The sequence below is a fragment of the Pagrus pagrus genome (genome assembly GCF_965226575.1).
Source record: "Pagrus pagrus genome assembly, chromosome: 22".
Classification (NCBI taxonomy): Eukaryota; Metazoa; Chordata; class Actinopteri; order Spariformes; family Sparidae; genus Pagrus; species Pagrus pagrus.
This window is the reverse complement of record NC_140204.1, coordinates 21,092,178-21,098,342: the sequence shown is the minus strand read 5'-3', so window position 1 is coordinate 21,098,342 and position 6,165 is coordinate 21,092,178. Positions and strand designations below refer to the sequence as shown.

At 39.7% G+C, this 6,165-nt stretch overlaps 1 long non-coding RNA gene across 1 annotated transcript; it reads right to left on the bottom strand.

Moving 5' to 3' along the window:
* Positions 1 to 4,442: 4,442 nt before the first annotated feature.
* LOC311252145 lies at positions 4,443 to 5,235 on the bottom strand. The gene is made up of 3 exons (XR_014621496.1): positions 5,092 to 5,235; positions 4,631 to 4,708; positions 4,443 to 4,547 (listed from the first exon to the last, which is right to left on the bottom strand). It is a non-coding gene; the product is annotated as an uncharacterized lncRNA (long non-coding RNA).
* Positions 5,236 to 6,165: the final 930 nt, after the last annotated feature.

Here is a 6,165-nt window from a genome sequence, read left to right as displayed (position 1 = left end):
GAGGCCAAACGAGGACGAGCTGCCAGATCAGACGAGGGTCACGTGGTTTCCAACAGGTCCTCAGAGCTCCCATCAGCCCCTGCGGCGCACAGATAAGGCCGCCGCTGCCGATCGACGGCTCGGCTGAAGCTGCTGTGTAATAGAAATAGAAACAAACATTGATGTGAGCACAAACACATTCAGGTTGGTGGTGAATTTAGTAGCACAGACTGTTATCTGTTGTTGAACAGCTGTGATGAAAAGACTAAAGTACAAATCCACAAAACTCCTCCACTGTGATTTGAAGCCTTAAACGTCCCCTTACATTTCTGTCATCTCACGCAATCATTTCATTTCTATGACACATCAAACCTTTTCCACACACAGTGTCACATCTTTATTGTGTCTCCTGTTGTTCAGTCTCTTCATTAAAGCTACATGATGTTTCACTGAGTGAAAGATTCAAAGCCAAGACTCCATCAAATGGAACATTTCAACATGTCTGCTGCATCATTTTACACACATTTCCCCAAAATCCAGCCTGACACATTTGGCGTTTTTGTAAACTTTGGGATCTCCAGCAGAACGTCAGATAAGTTCAGAGGGTTAGTTTGTAAAGACGAAGCCAGCGGAGGCTTCAGAAGAGTTGAAGTCCAGCTGTGCTCCTCATATGTGAAGCAGTGGTTCTGGTGCTGTTCCCTGGAAGGAGCACCAGAACCACTGGAAGGAGTTGATCACATGCTGGATTTCTGTGTTTGCTGCTGGTGCTGACATTAAACATCACAGAGAAACACCACCACCCTGTGGTCGCTCACAGGAAGTGCAGGGACATCCACGTGATGCTGATGACGGTTGCCATGACGACACGATGATGCTCCTGACCTCTTATTTTACTGACAACAAACCCACAGTGACATCTAGTGGACAAAAAACACACAGCAGTAAATGAGGAGTATTACTGGCATTGTTGTTGTTCCTATTACACGCTGGTAAACACATTTGACCTGATAAACAATAAAGAAAAACATTTATTTCAGTATAAAATATATTTATTGTCTCAGAAAGTAAATTCACATTGTCATATTTGTGTGTATGTGTGTGAAACCATTCTTCACTCAAACTGAATATTTGATCTAAATATCATATTTATTCATGAACATAGAAAAACATAGAAACAGAAATAAAGTGAGACACATAAAAACACTGTCACATGGTGCTGCTCAAAGCCTTTATTTGACAGTTGTTTGTGCTGTGAAAATGCTGACAGGAACAGACTAAAGCTCCTGATTTAGTTCCTGAGTCTAGCTCCTGGAGCTCCTCACTTCTTGGACTATTTGATCAAAAAGCTCTTTGAGTTGCTGAACATGAACAAGAATGTGTTTGCATGAACGATCTCCTCCAACCAGATAGTGTAACAGACACATCCTCACCAGACATGAACCGCTGAGGCGTCAGATCAGAAAACACTCAGATGTGTTGTTTTGGAGGCCGCTGACAAAGAAGCCTTTTGTCAGTTTTCTATGAGGACTTGTTGGCTCTCATCAACACCAAGTGTGAACTGTAAAGTGAAGCTTTGATGGCTAAAATCACCATAAATAAAGTCCATGGACGTGAGCTCCAGGTGGGGGGTCACTGTTGGTCTCTGGGCTCAGTTCAACTTTGTGTGGGTGGAGGGCTCAGTGGAAAAAAGGCTTCCAGACAACAAGAGAAAAGACAAACCAGACCAGAGAGGAAGAGGAGTTGATGAGTGTGTACAGCAGCAGATATGAATCTGTTCTCAGTGGTTATTAGGACTCATCAAAAACTGTTGAGAGCCAACCAGCACTTCCTTCCTGCAGCAGATGGGCTGTGTGGGTTTCTGCTCTGCAGCCTTCTCACCGTTAGCTGCACTTTTTCACATGAACAACACAATGACAGTTACAACCACGGACTCCAGTTAAAGAATAATTACAGGGACTCCAGTTTGATTTCAGCGCTCAGTACTCACTGTCTCAGCTTTCACCTGTCTTATTCACCTGGGAGACAAACACACAATCATATAAATAATACTGAGAATAGATTAATTATACACAGAAAAGGCATAGTTTTTAAATATTTAGTGAATACAACAACAAACATATAAAAACATGTGCTTTATATGCAAAACTACAGAAACATCCAGTGAAATATCCTTCAGCTTGTTTTGATGAACGGAGCAAAGTCCACATATACTGTATATTTGTCAGTGTGTGTAAAGGTTCATTTTCTCACATCTAACTTGTTTCATAGTTAATTATTAAATAACACTAAAACACAATTGAATTAAACTGTTGATATATATATATATATATATATATATATATGTATATATAATAATGTGTAGTAATATATCATTATTATATATAATGATACATGATCTTTACATCATGATTAATAATTGTTTGACTTTCTTGTTTCTTTTCTCATTAAATTGTTTTTGCAGCTAAAGAAAAGAAACAATTGTTAAATGTTGGTGTTTCTGAAATCTTCCATCCTCTCATAAATTTCTTCTCTAAAAAATACAATTTCAGACAAATTCAAACTTTTGGCCTCAAAGTGTTTAAATGACCACGAGAGGATTTGAAGCAGCGACTCCACAGCTGTAACATTTACAGAAACATGTCGTTCATCTGTTCTCATCGATCAGAGCGACAGAACACAAACCACTCAGACAGAAACACAAACCGCAGAGACGAACAAGTCATCTTGTTGTTTCAAAAAAAAAAAAATCTGTTTGTGTTTATGAGGCAGAAGTGGAGCGTCCATGTTGGTTCACCTCAGGTCTCGTAATGAGGTTCCAGCTGATCAGAAAGCTGCTGTCAGAGCCGTCAGAGTCGAGTGTCCGTCTCAGTCAGTGGTCAGTTTCAAACAGTTCACCTGGTTAACCCCACTGAGCCACTGATCTCCTGTCAGTCACCTTCTAGCTTCAGTTTGTATCAGTGCAGCTGTCTGTGCTTCACTCACACCTGTTCAAACACGCCTGTTTTTAAGCTTAATGGCTGTTTTCCTCTGACTTACAAACACAACTTCACTCATGTGTTGTGTGATGGTGTGTGACTGCCGTCAAAACACGCTGAATGATTCTGGTGTAAACACTGATAACAAGCTGACGATGACGCTGTTGTTCTGCTTTTGCTGCTCAGCTGGTGGAGACGAGACGCAAAACTGCTTCAAGGATCAATTTTAAATCAAATACATCTCAGGAGGTTCAGGTGAAGCTTTTACTCCAAGTTTAGCTAGATTACAAACAATGTCCTGCTTATTAATTATTATTGCTAAATATCATTCAATAATGATTGATTGTATCAGACTTTTTATTGATTCTTACTACTGAGTTTCTGCAGCTGGCCCCCAACTTAACCCCAACATAACACAACATATTAAGACATGTGAGGATCATAGTGTGCATATTTTTAACAAAATCAATACAAAGACAATTTACCATTCATCCTTTTTTTTGTTTTTATAAATGTTTATAAATTGAGTAAATGATGTCATATTTGCTTTATGATTCATACATTTTGTTTTTCTTTGTGAAGCATTTTGTGAGTCAGTCTTGAAATGTGTTACATAAATAAAAAATCTTAGTTGATGTACAATCAGAAACTACCAATCCATTTCATCTTGCTGAAGAGTTAAATGTCATTTTATTGGTTGATGAAAAATAAACACAACCATCATTTAGCCAACATTCAAACTGGAGGCGGATTGATGAAGCTGCTGTGTGATCATTTTATAGCAGTTGTAGCTTCAAAGCAGCTCGCTCTGCTGTTTGTTCATGTGTGTAAACAACAGTGTCATCAGCGTAGAGCTTTACATCCACACTGACACAATTATAAAAGGGGCTCAGCACTGAACCTGGTGGCACAGCCTCACCTACTGACTTGTATACAACCAGAGTCAAATGACTTGTAGGTGTCAACATACATGGCCCATGAAGTTGATTCTTTTTCTGACTGTTGCTCTGAAGCCAAACTGAAATCCATAAAAACAAGGCTGTTTCTAAAATACACTGTGATTTTTCACTTTATTGAGAATGTTACACTGAGCGAATTTAACAAAGCTGCCACACTCTGCATAATGTATTAAAAAGAAAGACAAGGAGAGAAAAATACTAAAACAATCAAATATCTAGCAGACAGCTAATGATTCAGCTTCATCTTCTATTATTATACAAGTCACAATTCAAAGTGGAAATAAACTAGAGGATGAAAATAACACTATACCACAGAATTTATACTCAGTCACTGCAAATATATGTGTATATATGTATTTATATATGTAGGATGACTGTATCTAACCTGTGCATAAAAAGACACATTTTACAACCAACCACAAAACATGAAAATTGACATTTGTGACTGCTGATGAAAGTGATCAATGAGATAAACTGATGAGATCTGATGGTGAGAAAAGGCGAGCAGAAAACGTTCCCTTGTTTCAGAGGACCGTCAGCCGAGAGAGTCCACAGCAGTACACCAGACTCTTCACTATCAGCACTGTGTAGAGCACACAGAGCAGCTTCACCCTGCACTGAGACTGGAAGGACACTGACAGACACACAGACAGACAGAGTAAATTTCTTCAGAATGGTGCTATGGTCAGTGATGGTCTTTGTACTTGAAGAACTCACCTGCTTCAGGCTGCATTTCGCTGGAGGTAGGTGGTTTGCTGGATGTGGTGGTGCTGCTGCTTGTTGTCTTACTTGCAGCTGTATTCAAACATACAGTACATCCATACTGTTACACCACTGCAGTAAGTATGTTGTGTCATTCTACTTCATATAAAGTAATAAAGTAATAATAATAAAAACATTATCATCATTATTATTACTTATCAAAATGATAATAATAATAATAATAATAATAATAATAATGACAACACAGCTATGGATCAGAGACGTTATGATTTCCACTACAGAATTATGTCTGTTTTTAATGCAGTGCCATCTGAGGCCTGAACATCATGGCCCTCCAGTATTGGTTTTCAGCCTTGTCCCTTGCGTACAGAGATTTTCTTACATTCTGTGAATCTTTTAATGATTTTACGTAATGGAGACAATGCCCACAGTAACATATAATTAACTTTAATCACCTGCTTCAGGCTGCATTTCGCTGGAGGTGGGTGGTTTGCTGGATGTGGTGCTGCTGCTTGGTGTCTGACCTGCAGCTGTATTCAAACATACAGTACATCCATACTGTTACACCACTGCATTAAGTCTGTTGTGTCATTCTGCCTCATATAAAGTAGGCACTGTACAAATAAGCTTTATTTCATTTGACTAAGACCTGTATTCAATTAGTAACAAGGTTTAACTGTAACATTCAGTAATAATAAAAACAACAATACAAATAATAATAACACAGCAGTGTTACAGAGACCACATGTTTTATAATTCTCTGATGCTTCAGTGAGTGGGGTAGATGGCAGATCAGAAGGCCCTTCTCCAGCAGCTGCTGGAGGCTTCTGCAACAATGTCCTGAGGGCATCTGGACAGTTATAGAGTCGATTAGCCTGATTATTACTGTACAACAAAAACATGTAGCTGCAGCAGACAGAGAAGGACAAACAACTGCTGCAGCCTGCACACTGCTACTTGTACCAGTGGGTCAACATAACACATTACTACTTGTGATTATGCATTAGGGAAAGGAAAAGAGGTCGCACTTCAATTAAATAGTTACACATGCCAAACAAGATGTGTAATTATTTGTCCATAGTGGTCAAACATTCTAGGTAGGAGGAGGAACAGGAAACAGCAGCAGCAGCTGACCAGATAAGTTAACAGGCTTGACATTCAGATGATTCATAAACATCCTTAGCAGCTAACATAGCTTTATTATCAGGCCTGTCACTCTCTCTCTCTGACCTGAGATCCACATCGGTAACCCATCCCCCACTTTCAATGTGCAGCACAGTCAGTAGTCAGTGCTCACGTGAGACGGCACCCCAAGTGCAGGCCAGGTCAAATGACTTTCTTTCTTTCTTTCTTTCTTTCTTTCTGTCAAGGCAGAACATGAGTGAATGAGCGGCGCAAATTATTGGCACCCCTCCAGCATGTGGTGCTCGAGGCGACCGCCTATATGGCCTATGCCAAGAGCCGCCCTGAGCTGGAACCTCTGAAACAGAAGAGGAGGCAAAAAGAAATGTCAGTCCTCTGCTCCTCTG